Source organism: Gopherus flavomarginatus, chromosome 1 (assembly GCF_025201925.1).
Source record: "Gopherus flavomarginatus isolate rGopFla2 chromosome 1, rGopFla2.mat.asm, whole genome shotgun sequence".
NCBI classification, from domain to species: Eukaryota; Metazoa; Chordata; order Testudines; family Testudinidae; genus Gopherus; species Gopherus flavomarginatus.
This window is the reverse complement of record NC_066617.1, coordinates 300,732,479-300,747,056: the sequence shown is the minus strand read 5'-3', so window position 1 is coordinate 300,747,056 and position 14,578 is coordinate 300,732,479. Positions and strand designations below refer to the sequence as shown.

The window sequence follows — 14,578 nt, the reverse complement described above, 5'->3', positions numbered from 1 at the left end:
ATAACCTGGGAGTTGTTGAACAAATGTTAACTTTAGTTCACAAATATGTGCGAAGGTAGCATTTTCAGTAGCATGATGAAGATATGCTGTGGGCATACAAAAAGATTCCTGTTGTCACATTAGCACAACTGGAATGCATATTCTGGTGCTACCTTATTATAATGCCACCAAAACCATGACGTTAAATGTTCTGTCTGTTTAATACTATGTGCCCCATTTCTCAGGAGATTATAAGTATGTCAACACTGCAATTAAACACCCATGGCTGGTCTCCATAGATGACTCAGGCTATTGGGCTGTAAAATTGCAGAGTGGGTGTTTGTGGGGTTTCAGAGCCCAGGCTGCAGCCCAAATCTAAACCTCTACACTGCAATTTTAAACCCCAGCACCCTAAACCCGATGAGTCTGAGTTAGCTGATACCGGACAGCTACGGATGTTTAATTGCAGTGTAGATATACCCTATGTGTGAATTGGCTACAAATATTTGCTGCCACTGAAAAGTGAGCAAAAAAGGAACCTTCATAACAAAATCACAACAGTACTTGAGGAGAAAAAGACATATTCCATAATGCAAGAAATGGAATTATGTCAAATTCTGTATTCATTCACAAAGTATAGAATATTCTGTTCTGATAGCAAAATAAATACTACAATCTATAAATACATTTCTCATAGAATCATGGAATTGGAGCTACAAAAGACCTATTACATCATGTGACCACTACCACCACCCTTGCCATTGAAGGATTGTTCCCTATAGTATATTCCCTAGTGTGCTGTTGAGGCCAGGTGTAAATATTTATATATAACAGTATTTTAAGTTTTGCTCCATTTCAAACCTTTCCAGAATGACACACACAATGTTGAGTATTTATAGATAGAAACTGTCTGTTACAAACCACTTGGATCTGACCCAGTGGTTAGTCTGAAATCTGGATCCAGATCTGTGTTGCTGGAACACTGTTTATTGTAGAAGGTAGAAGAGCTCTGTCTGCTACCCCTAACAAAACTGGAGCTTCTTTAGTGCCACTAGTTCTTTAGATGCCTCATTAAATGGGCAGTTCTGTATAACTTTACTTAAATCCTCCTTATCTGTAGCTGGATTTTGAGAGGTGAATGTGATCCATCGGAAAGTGCCAAGAAATGACTATTTAAAATTCTGACATGAATAATAATCTTATGTTAGAGGTTGCTCTTGTATGCTGGCCATTAATTCCACTTCTTATATGAAGTTTCTTATTGCAGCAGCTGCTCAGAGATTCAAGGTTGTATTATCCTTTTAGGCTAATCATGAGTTATTTTTTAAACCTTGTGGGAGGGACAGAGAAAGATTTGTTAATTTGTGATTGGAGCTGATGCACAACGATATATGTCATTTTATAGAACATCCACTAATTTGTTGCTTCAAAGGTGAATGAGCTCAATAATTAGGTTAGTTGTTTCAGTTCAGTAATAGAGTAAAAGAAATATAGCAACATATATGCTAAGTAAAGCACTTTGTTTAGGCATATGCTTCGAAAAGAAGTTCATGTGTAACAGCTGATGGGAACTCTGCCAAACATTACTCCCTTATGCAGTAATTACCGTAAATAGGATTCTGCTTTCACATTATCAGTCAGTCAGCATTAAACGCTAACACAGCACCTCCTCTTCCTTTCCTATGTCTTTCTCTGTTCAAGTATAACTCTTCTGCTAGGTGCTAATGACTGAAGCAAGAGCTGAGTTCAGTCTATAATCGCGCCCTTTTCAAAATAAATAAAATTACGGCTCACGTCTCTACCCAGAACCATATTCTTACTTTGACTCTGGAAAATTAAAATACATTTCCCTTTTCACCTTTCTAGCTGTTATTTCCCATTCATAGGTACTCATCATCCTTGGGAACAAGGATCCACAAATACTTTTTATTTTGGGAAAAAATGAAAAGAATAAATAAAAGAAACAGAATAATTATATAGAGATATAGATTATATAATACCACCCAATTAATGTGTCATGGCACAGTTCCAGGTATTAATCGTCTGGCTTGTTGAGGTCCAGAACTTGCACAACAACTCACACCCCATAAAATCCCACTCATTGGTCCACTTGGACTCACTGGTATTCAGGAGGGTATTGGGGGTGGTTTGTCACCTGTCTACTCCAATTCAGAGAAATCTGTACCACAAGTTCTTGCTGCAATGTGCAGCTACCTGGCCCAGTTCTGTGACATCAGCTCTGCCACTTCAAGTCTGGTTAGACCCTTTTGTGAAATCAGCTCGGTGTTGCTCCTGACAGTTCAGCTTATGCTAATATTGCAGAATTACTCTGCACAGAGTTCAGAATCTCTAGGTTGGGAATGGGAATCCAGAGAAAAACTGGACTGAGTTACATATAATAACACAAAATGAATCCTAGGATTGAGTCCCTGCTTCCTGGGCAAGAACTCTTGATCTCAGAGCCTTTACCCTCATTTTGAACTTGAATCCTATTTCCAAATCAGACTCCACAACCTGTACATTCAGGGTGACCCACTAATTCCAGGGAACAGCTCAAACTCTTTCTATGTTTTTTTCATACCTACAGTTAAACAGTCTAGCACAGGAGTCGGCAATCTCTGGCATGCGGCTTGCCAGGGTAAGCTCCCTGGTGGGCTGGGCCAGTTTGTTTACTTGCCGTGTCGGTAGGTTCAGCTGATCGCGGCTCCCACTGGCTGCAGTTCACCATCCCAGGCCAATGGGGGTGGCGGGAAGATGCGACTAGCACATCGCTTGGCCCATACTGCTTCCCACAGCCCCCATTGGCCTGGGACGGTGAACCACAGCCAGTGGGAGCCGCGATCGGCTGAACCTGCTGACGTGGCAGGTAAACAAACTAGTCCGGCCCGCCAGGGTGCTTACCCTGGCGAGCCGCATGCCAGAGGTTGCCGACTCCTGGTCTAGTATTATTCATACAATCAGAACATAGGTAAATTCCCAACTAAAACAAAAAAAGTGTGAGGAATTATGGGTAAGCAGCATATTCGTGTCAATGAATCTGCCCAGAGCTTTTCCTCTTTTCTCCATAGAGGGAACAGAGTTCTATCTCTATAAGCCCTATGTCTCTTACACAAGGATGTATTTCCTTTTCCTATCTACATGGGAAGGAGGCTAATGGGGATCCTGATCCAGGGAGACAGAATCACCAGGTGTTTGGGCACTGGGATGCCCTTAATCTTTCAAGGTTTATGAAAGATGGTGACTGGAAGGATAGGGTCACCAGGTAACTATTGGTTAATTTTGCGTTACACTTTTGTGACTAAATATTTTGAAGTTACAGTCAGAGATCTTTAAACAAAAATGTTCTTGTGAGAGTTTTACTGATGGTGCTTGTATGAAAGTAATGGATGCCTTAGTGGAAATCAGGATCTGTTTGAGAATGATTTGAGGACTGAAACACAAGAGTAAATTTGTTGGATAACTTAATTCATCAAATAGTGTCAAGAGCTTTAGAGTTAGGGGTTCAGGGTTTGGCCTCATTTTTCATTTTAACAATGATGTTACAAATAACATGAATTTATTACTAGGACAGTGGTAAAAACCTGACATTTTTATTTGAAAGTATAATTTAACATAGGTAGGGATGTGCTGCTATAGTAATAACATGTACTCTGACAGAAACCACCCAAAGCAGAAGGAATTCCCTTTCTGTGTAGTTAAGTGCTCATTTACATTTATGTTGTTAAACAAGCTAAGATGGAGAAGTTGATCAGCTTTAACATGTCTTTTGCGCTTAGACAAATGTTAAATGATATAATTAGTTGGACAACCCTTGCTCACTTTGTTCATCTGGGTGATCTCATTGACTTTAGTGGAACTACTTTCTTGAGTAAAGTGAGCAGCATTTGATAAACTGAATGGATTTCTAAAAGCTTCCGTCTGATTTAACCATAGCTCTAGTATTAAAAGGGGAACTAACTCTTATCAGAAGTAGGAAAACAATATTATTTTTCCAGGTATGGCTCAAGCTTAAGTTGGGGCTTTTCTTGAGACCTCTCAATAGCTTCAGTTAGTTTAGAATGCTACCACTTGTTTGCTTAGAGGCACTTTTTCTTAGGAGAATTAACTCAGTTGCTCTGGGAACTGAACTGGCTACTAAGAAGATTTCAGGTGGAGTTGTGTGGTGTTCATGGTTCAATTTTTCAAGCCCTAAATGGATTGAGTCTGTTTTGCATGTGAATCACATTGCTGCTCTTTCCATATTACTAGAACTGGTCAAAAATGTTGCAATGGAGTGTTTTCAAACTGGAAAACAACCATTTTGTTGAAACTACTTTTTTTACAGGAACATGAAATAAATTAAATTTCATTCTGAAAAAGTCAAAATGGAAAGTTTCTACATTATCAAAAGTCTTCATTTTGAATTTGTTTAATTTCAGAAGGGCTTTTTGTTTAAATTTTTATTATACATTATAATATAATGTAAAGTAAAAAATAAAAATCTAAGCTAAACATTTCTATTTTATCAAAACAAATCATTTTGCTTGACCCAAAATACTTTTGCATCTTTTTTTCCAAAAAAATTGTTTCTTGGGAAATTCAAATTCAGACTGAAAACAAATTTCCTGTGATGTGGAAATTCCAGTAACTGTACAGTTCTTTGTATTAATGTTGCTGTGATCAGCAGAGGTGGTGAACCTGTGCTCCCTAGATGTAGAGGGAGCTGCTGGCAAGGCACTCCCAATAAGGATTTTTCACTTTTTAATGTGCTGAATCGGTCGACTTGCCTCTGGGAACTCCTGTTGCTCCAGAAATACTTTGCATTTTATAGCCCCTTTTAATTAAGGATCTCAAAGCAATCTGCAAAGACTTTCACATACATTTCACGAGTGAGTATGTTGTTAGTGCTGCAGATTGTTGCTGGTGCTGCTGTTCTTGGAACACCAGTGTTAGCTGCACTAGCAGAGATGCAGCTTGAAGACTCAGCTGACATTGAGGTTGTTCATGAAGAGAGACCACAGACTTGGTTCGGTGGCAGAGGCTCTGAGCTAGGATGATTGTTGACAAAGTATGGTAGTAGTGCCCCATAGGAGCTACAAGTATACTAACATATGTATAGCTGCAACAAGGTACCAGTTCAATTGACTTATCAGGATGCCGTCCCCTAGACCAGTACAAACATGCCGCTCCTATGACTTCTCCTTTTATGCATTGATACAAATAAGTTACATATTGCATTGCAGATGTTGTTAGTTACTACCCTTATCCCTTGCACTTGCTAGTTCAAACAAAACATCCTCATCTATTATCCTGTCAACCCATCCTTATCTGTGTGTCCCTGTACCATCTCTTAGGAATTTGTTTATATAGATTCTGGAGAGGTTGATGTATTCTTGTACCATCCTCTCCAGTCAGGAATGTACTTACTTGATTAACCAATACTGGTGTGTTACTATTCTGCCAAGACCAGGCCTACTTTTGTTCACAGACTTTGGTTCATACTGTTAATTATCCCAAGGGCTCCTGCAAGATCTTCAGGGTAAACTGAGGTCAAGGGAGTTCAGGTGACATGTTCAACCTCACATAGTGATCTGGTGGCAGATCTTAGATTTCCTAACTCCCAGTTGTATATTTTAACTTCTAGACAGCTGTCTTCTTTTCTTTGTGACTGAAGACCATATGTACTCCAACATCTTGATCCATGGGGACTGAGCTAAAAATGTTATTTCTTTTTGGATTTACCCACAAAGTTCCCATAAAACTATTAAGAGTTAAGGCTTAATTCTCATGTGCTGTAATGAAGGTTGACTCTATAGTTTCCACCATTTTTTCTTTGTGACTGAAGACCATATGTACTCCAACATCTTGATCCATGGGGACTGAGCTAAAAATGTTATTTCTTTTTGGATTTACCCACAAAGTTCCCATAAAACTATTAAGAGTTAAGGCTTAATTCTCATGTGCTGTAATGAAGGTTGACTCTATAGTTTCCACCATTTTTTCCTAAGATAAGAGTGTCTACAATAGGTTGAACTTTATGGAGAAGCCCTCAATCCACCATTGCACCAAGGATATAAGGGAAGGAGATCATAATGGAGTTCTTTACACACTAAATTATTTATGTAATGCACCTGAAAGAAGAAGAATATTTTTATATCTATACATATTATGCAAACAACAAAAATAAACTGACATCATTCATAAACTTCCACATTTTGCATCTTTATAGGTAGGAGACCTGTTGTTCATCAAGATGACAAAGAAAAAGGTAATGGAGCAGCAACAAGACAGAAGAGAACTCCAGAGTGACACTCCGATCTAAATTAGCAGTGAGGCAAAGGTTGTAAAAGAAGGGAAAAGGCATTCTTTGTAAATGGAATGGCTTTTATGCAAGGCCTGTATGACATGGCAGTAATTTGTGTGTGTCTGTGTGTGTGTGTTTCTCTCTCTCTTTTGCACTTTACGTTTGTCAGCATTTTTAGCTTCTGATTACTGAAGCCCTTTAGAGTAATCTCATTACAAAATGGAAAGTAATATTGTAAGTAATTAAATTTTGGTAAAATGAGGTGGTGTTGCTTTATTTAAATTAATCCAGCAGGATGTGACACAGTCTCCTCTGACTAAGATCTTGTTTAGTATCAGCTCCATCAGCAAAAATACATTTATTCTTAATGGAGTTACTTATATTGTTTTATTTCTTTTGATAGGTAGTAAAAACAACATTAAATACAAACATATTTGACAAGAAAGGTTTCAGGTCCATATTAAGTAGGGAAACAGGCTTCAGTGCCATTTTGTTTCAGAGGAAGTTGATAATATGTAGCAAAAATGTAAGATCTATATCAGGGGTCAGCAATCTCTGGCACGTGGCTTGCCAGGGTAAACACCCTGGTGGGCCAGGCCAGTTTGTTTACCTGCTGCATTGGCAGGTTTGGCTGATCGCGGCTCCCACTGGCTATGGTTCGCCACTCCAGGCCAATGGGGGAGGTGGAAAGCCGCGGCCAGCACATCCCTCAGCCTGCGCCACTTCCCACAGCACCCATCGGCCTAGGACGGCAAACTGTGGCCAGTGGGAGCCGCGATCGGCCGAACCTGCTAACGTGGCAGGTAAACAAACTGGCCCGGCCCGGCTAGGGTGTTTACCCTGGCGAGCCGTGTGCCAGAGGTTGCTGACCCCTGATCTATATGAAATTAAAATGAATAATAATAATTAAAAATAATAATCTTTTCATAAAAGGGTTAAGGCCTTTGGAGAGTCAGTCTTAACTGGAGGGAAAGGGAGACATTGATATAAGTGGCCAGTTAGTTAGGAAATTAGATGGGATATTTGTTCCAAGATGAGGGGGTCATTTTGCAGTTAAAACAAACAAAAAAAACAAATTCTTATGAGTACCTGAAATCTGTGTGAAAGCCCGTGTCATTTCCCGCAGCTCCCATTGGCTGGGAATGCCAAACCGCAGCTACTGGGAGTTTAGGGCAGCTATGTCTGCGGCTGGTCAATGTAAACACTGTCTCATGGCCCACCTGTGGCTTACCCTGACAGGCCACGTGCAGTCCACAGGCTGCAGGTTGCCCACCACTGCACTAGGTCCTCCTTTCTCACGAAAGAAACTAGGAAATGTTTCTTTAAATACAATTTTTCCATGTCAAACTTCTCTCTCTCTTCATATTTGCACTTCCTTAACACAGAATGGGACACTAGGAAAGATCAAAGGTCATAAGAAGGGTTGGGGGGTCAGTGAAATCAAATAATACAGGTTTAGTATTGTTTTACACACCATGTCTAGACTTCATATTGTATAGTGCTGAGCACCTTAAAACAGCATGACTGAAAATATGCTGGTGGGAACAGTGTGACATTAAGGACCTGATATAAATCATATTGAAATCAGTAGGAGATTTTTGATTGACTTGAGTTGAATTTGGATCAGGTCCTTAATGAGTTGGGTTTATATTGTTCTCCTCTGGAAAATATCTCAGTTCTCTCAGTGATGGATACAAAAAATGGATCATGAAAACAATTAGTATTGGCATAATTTTGCAAAGGTGCCAACCTAATAAGTGTACTCTCAGAAATAATTCAAATGGCATTGTCTGCTTGTCTCATTATCCATACTCTCTGAGTTTTATGCTTCAGTCCTCAGTCTGATATCAAAGTGTCTTGTCGCTGCCTGAACTAAGGAAGCTTCTGCTCCCCAAAAGAAATTTCCTTGTGAAAATATTATGCAGCTTCAGTAGTGGACTTCCTCCTTTAAAGAAAGTTTACTGTTCAGTCCATTTCTTTTCCTTGTCAGCTCTATATAAGTAAATACAGCAAATTGCTCCAGACATTGTATTCTGAGGTGAAGATAACAGAGTGATAATATTTATCTAAAATTTACTACAGTACTAATTGAATAGAGTATTCAGTGAAATCATTACAATATTTACAATTTCTTTTAGAAGCAACTTTAAGAAAAGTAATTTAAAGGAAGAGCTGCTTGGACAAATGCATGCAGATATTTAGCTAATAATTATAATTTACAAAATAGACTTATCTATACTAATGCAACATTTTAAGATGTCTTAGGTTTTAAATATTGCTAAATTTGCTTTATATGCCAGTATTTGAAATAATTACTTGCTTATTAAAATGTAGTTTCTTCAAAAGGCCTACTGTCTTTCCAATTGTTGAAACATTTAAACATCAATTATCTTCCTGAGTCACGAAGTGAGGTAGTGTATGATCTTGTGCACCAAGTTCCACTGTCCCACTCTCACTTTAAAGAGACAAAACAATTCTAGAGAAGGAATACAGAATGATTGTCAGGGAGATAAAAGGATTTAATTTATGATTTGTAAGATGATGTGGATAAAAAAAGCAAAATTGAATGCTTTATCAACCCCCATGGGAGAAAATGATGAACTAAATTCATTCCTGATATAATTTCAGTGGAGAGATACCAGGAATGAATTTGAACAAGAACATTACAAGTGCCAAAATGGAATGATTGTGGCTTATTACTGGTTACTCATCTATTTTCCAGGTGGTTTAGACTCTAATGGTATCCAAGACTCTTTGTGGATGATATTCCTATGCTGTGAGTCATTATTTAAATGAGAGAAAAAAAGGACGCCATGTTAATTCCCACAATATTGTGAGATCAAAAACTCCTTGCTCTTAACATGCACAAAACATACACAGCAAAAAAGGTGTCATTAACAACCTGCCAGGAACTAGAAGACCACATCAAATTGGCATTGAATAGAACAGATCACAGCTACCTGTGGCTTTAATACGGAAAAATGTTCCATGGAGATTTGGTCCCCACATGCAACATTATTTGAGAACTAAATTGCTTTGCTAAATAGTACCTATTAGACCTAAATGACGATACGGATAGATTAGGAGTAAAGCAAAATCTTCTTTAAAAGAACTCTGTTATTTAAAAGAATTCTGTCATTGTTAAGGCTAAGAACCTTCTCCTTTATGTGGGAGATACCCACAACAGTGACAAAGATGGTTGTTTTGTCAAGTAACAATGTATATGAATTAGTCTTCTCCTAAGACCTTCAACACAATATCATATTTTAACTCTTGAAAGTTACCTCCCAAGTATTGTCAATATTAACCCGTTTCCTTAAGTATCCACAGTTTTCTTTTTTCCTTTTTCTACTCTTTCCAGCTCTTTTCCACTTTCCTCTTTTCCCTCTCTCCCATTCCTTGCTTCTGCTAACGTTTCTTAACCTTCAAGAATCCATTTATGTAACTCACCAAGCTGCAATAATAAAAACTAGGCTCATTACTGTTGCATGTAAATATGTAGTATTAACTAAATTAATTGTTGTTCATGCAAATGACTTTTAAAAGCTTTTTTTAGGTGTGATAAATTGCACACACAAAATCATATTTATATCTGGTAGTTCTTGTGCCTGCACTCATTTTCTAAAATAATGTTTTTGATTGTTTTCATGTCAAGATTTACATGCTGAGGTTGCATTAGCCATAAGTTGCTCATATATATATGAAAAAAGCTGGTTGCTTGTGTTTGGCCCATGTCCTGAGTAAATTGAGTATGTGTTTTGCATAGTATGTTAATCCTGTAACCAAATGGTTAACTATCTCATATTGGATGTGTAAAGGCACCAGTGATTCAAGAGCATGAACACCAACTTCAGGCAAGACTGTTAGGTAGCAAGGTAGAAACCCCAAATTGGTTGTGATTTTACCAATCAATTATCAAGCGTAAACCTCTCAGGCACTATACTAACCTAAACAGGAATCGCAGACAGTCCCCTTGGGTACTCTGATCTATCTCACGGCTCAGGTGAGCTTACCATCGTGATTGATGGTCCCTTACAGCAATATTCAGCTTACTCTTAGTCCCAAAGGACCAGTCACTTAGCCCAGGTCAATTGCACCTTAGATCTTATACCAAAGCTTGTAGCCAGTCCTACAGTGCACGGTATAAATATTTATTATGTAGGAAAAGAAAATGAGTTGTTTACAAGTTTAAAGCAGGTAAATATATATATACAAAAGGAATTACAATCTTAAATTTCAAAAATCAATAGAAGCTTCTATAATAAATAAACTCTGTATATCCTTTAGAGTTAACCCAATCAAAGCACTGAAGATCTCTTGTTTATGCCTAATAAACCTTGTGCCATCCCCCACCCCAAGTCCAAGCAGCATAGAGATAGACTTCCTTCTTGTTAGGGGCTTTTATTCCCTTCCTCCCTTGTGCTCTGAGCTGCAAACTCAACTAATAGGAGTAATCCACTTGCATGATTCATCTTCACAGGGCAGGGAAGGGCAGAACAATGAAAATATTTTGTCCTTTTTAATGTCCCACAATAGTCCTTGTTGGTCAGGATGTAACTCTTTCTGTTGAAGATCAGTACTTTACGCTAATTAGTGTCTCTGCCCTGCCTGGTTATCTGCCAAGTCACAGTGGCTCACAGTAAATCACTCAAATATTATCTTACAATATGGGATCAGATGTTATAACTGAGATTAATGGATGCAGCAACAAACAAGTATTCAATAAATCTAAACACTAAATCTATTCTTATAATTGTGATATTCATTTTGACAATCCTAACACAAGGTGAGCCAGACTGATTCCAGCTGTGTACTTGTGCGTGTGCAGTTGAGACATGAGGATTTTGGCATGAGCTGGCACCTGGTTTGCCAATATAACAGTATGCACACTGAATAGGCTACGGTCTATGTGAACTGCTGTGCTCCTGGATTACTATAACTCTTTGAGAGAAGGACTAAAGGAGATTCATTGTTACATCCTGTATTCTGGTCCTCCTGGTGTTTAGCTAGTCTGACTTGGTCTGGAAGCAGAGCTATGTGAAAAGAGAGCTTGAGAGCTGCTGGTGCAGAACTGCTTTATTGAGCTCTAGTAATCTTCGGTGTTTAAACCAAGGTAAAGGTTAGCTTTAAAAGAAATTCAGTGCAGGAATCTGGTGATTCTTCAGACTGTTCTCCTGCCTAATTGCATTATAGCAGCAGTTGTCGCTTCACATACAATAGTATGGATAGGTGTTATGAACATTTAGTTCTGTTGAACAATAATCTTAATTTTAAGATCAGCTTCATTGTTGGTTTGCTTTATCAGAATGCTCCCTGAAAGCTGAATGGACAAGATAATTCAGAGTGGAATATTTGTTATCTCCTCCCACATACATAAGTTCATGTTAATTGATTTATCTCATTAGACTGACCTCACACTTGGTAAAGCAACCCCCATCTTTTCATGTATTTATACCTGCTTCTGTATTTTTCACTTCATGCATCTGATGAAGTGGGCTTTAGCCCATGAAAGCTTATGCCCAAATAAATTTGTTAGTTTCTAAGGTGCCACAAGGACTCCTCGTTGTTTTTGCTGATACAGACTAACACGGCTATCACTGTGAAGTAAATAATTGCCGTCCCAAAACAGACCTACTCCTCTGTAAAGAGCTGCTGTTCATAAACATTTAATTAATTAGACAGAGGTGTGACTGGATATACACTAATTGGATATTTTCTCCTTTCACAGGAAAAACTCAATTGCTTCTGCTAACATTTTCAAAAGTACTTAAGCAACTTAGGAGCCTACATCTTATTGATTTTCTATGGGACTTACGTTCCTAGGTCACTTTGAAAATTTTGCCGAGTGTGATTAAACTAAATCAGTGGCAAACAGCGTACTTAGCATCTCCAATCAAATTGAATTCCTGCCTCTCAATAGCAGAAGAGAAAGGCAATTGGTACAGATTTGGAGTACTCGTATGAACCTTTGTTATTCATTCCAAGCCTGGAACTCATCTTGTAAAAGAATTTAGAGAAGAGGTATGTCCTAGACCAGGGATTGGCAACCTTTGGCAAGCAGCTCGCCAGAGTAAACACTGTGGTGGGCCGGGCAGCTTGTTTACCTGCTGCATTTGCAGGTTCAGCTGATCATGGCTCCCACTGGCCGCGGTTTGCTGCTACAGGCCAATGGGGGCTATGGGAAGCGGCCTGGGCCAAGGGATGTGCTAGCCGCCACTTCCCACAGCCCTCATTGGCTAGGAGAGGCGAACTGTGGCCAGTGGGAGCTGCGATCAGCCAAACCTGTGGAAGCGGCAGGTAAACAAACCCCCCCAGTCTGCCAGGGTGCTTACCCTGGCAAACCGCATGCTAAAGGTTGCCGATACCTGTCCTAGACAGAGGCTGAGTGAAATGAAAAGTTGTAATTTTGTATATTTTTGTGAAATTGAAACTCCAAGAAATTTCGATTTGAAAATATCAAAACATTTCATTTTGTCATTTTCAATTGAAACAAAATATGTTGACATTCTGAAAATTGAAATATTTCATTTTATTTTGTTGAATTAATCTGAAACACTTATTTGTTGAGTCAATTCAGCATTCAATTGTTTATCTTGCCTTACAGGAGTTGTAGTTCCAGACCCTATTGTTTCTAGGGAGTCCAACCCAAAAGAGGACATGATCTCCCACAATGCAATATGGACTCAGCTGACTGAGTTTTGTGATGCATGGAGCAGTTATATGACTCTGGGTGTATCATGGCAGATTTAGTCCAACTGGAGAACCTAGTCTGAATGTGAGAATGGGGACAACAGGCTCCAGGAATGAACTATATTTCTATGATAAGCCCAGAGTCATATAACTCCCACAAGTACCACACAGCTTGGTCATCTGGATCCACACTGCATTGTGGGAGATGTAGAACAACAGGGAGTCAAGCTAATAGGAAACAGTGGTGACCTGAACTATAGCTCCCATAAGGCCATGTTAGGGAATTGCAGTTTAATGAGTTTTTAACTTATTTAAAATGTGGTGGTTTTTTTCATTTCAATAAAATGAAATATTTTGACTTGGGTTGATGCATCATTGGCTCAAATGTGAAGTAAACATTTGGAGATAAAAAAATAGTTTAATTTAAAAATTATGTTTTATGTTCTCATGTCTCTGCACTGGCTCCTCGTGCCCATCCCATGCTTTTGGAGGACAAACAGTTTTAATTGCACAATCTGGCCCATCTACATGAATTCATGATAGTTAAATCAATATTTCAAGTGTGTTTGAGGGGGTTATCCACCCAGCTCTTCTGCCTTCCCACTTGTAAAGGCTAATCTGTGCAAACCACCCATGGTGAATCTCCTGTTGGCTTGGAAAAGAACATCCCATGTCCCAATTCCAAGACCCCAAGTTGGAATTTGTGCTAGAAGCAGAGGAGAAATATTTGGCCTGGAGTAAAATCAACTGTGGCATAAGTGATAGCAACATTCATTGACTTCAGAGGGAGCTGACCTGAAGAAGGGGTGAGGGATAGCTCAGTAGTTTGAGCATTGGCCTGCTAAACCAAAGGCTGTAAGCTCAGTCCTTGAGAGGGCCATTTAGGGATCTGGGACAAAATCAGCACTTGGTCCTGCTAGTGCAGGTAGTAGGCTGGACTCAATGACCCTTCAGGGTCCCTTCCAGTTCTAAGCGATAGGTATATCTCCATTTATTTATTTTTTTAAGAACTCTGTGTAAGCTCAAAAGCTTGTCTCTCTCACTAACAGAAGTTGGTCAATGAAGGATATTACGTAACCCACCTTGTCTCTCTAATATCCTGCTACCAACATTGCATATGCCAAATTAGTGAGTTGCCTTCTGCAACCACTTATCTGTTTTCTGACTAGCTTTCATCCAGTATGGACTTAACATCACCATTTGTATGTTTATGTGGGCCAAGTTAATGCCCTCACTCACACTAAAACTACTCCATTTAAGTATTTCCTAGGTGTAACTGAGGGCAGAACTTGGGCCCAGTGTCAGAACTCCTACAGAAAACTCAGTAGGGTTGACTTGGCTAACTTGTTTTTGGTTCCAAATCAGATGAATGATGCTTCAGTGTCAGTCTCCTTAAGTGTGGGAGAAAGGAGCTTCAGTGTCTATACAACACACTATATTTAAGAATTGTGCTGTACAAAACTCTTGTCAATATTATGTGTCAAATTGCCCTTATTTGTTCACATTACAAGCTGAAGGTGACTGATTTTTTTTTAATAGGATTATTTTTATTAGGGTGTGAAAAGACATAGGTAAAACAGTGCAAAGGCAATACCAGTTTTCTGAAGAAGAAGAAGAAAAAAAGAT

At 38.9% G+C, this 14,578-nt stretch overlaps 1 long non-coding RNA gene across 1 annotated transcript in view; it reads left to right on the top strand.

Annotated features, from left to right (window-relative positions):
- Positions 1-14,578, top strand: part of LOC127050796 (uncharacterized) — a 77,731-nt gene that overhangs the window by 51,067 nt on the left and 12,086 nt on the right. The gene's annotated exons all lie outside the window — the stretch shown is intronic.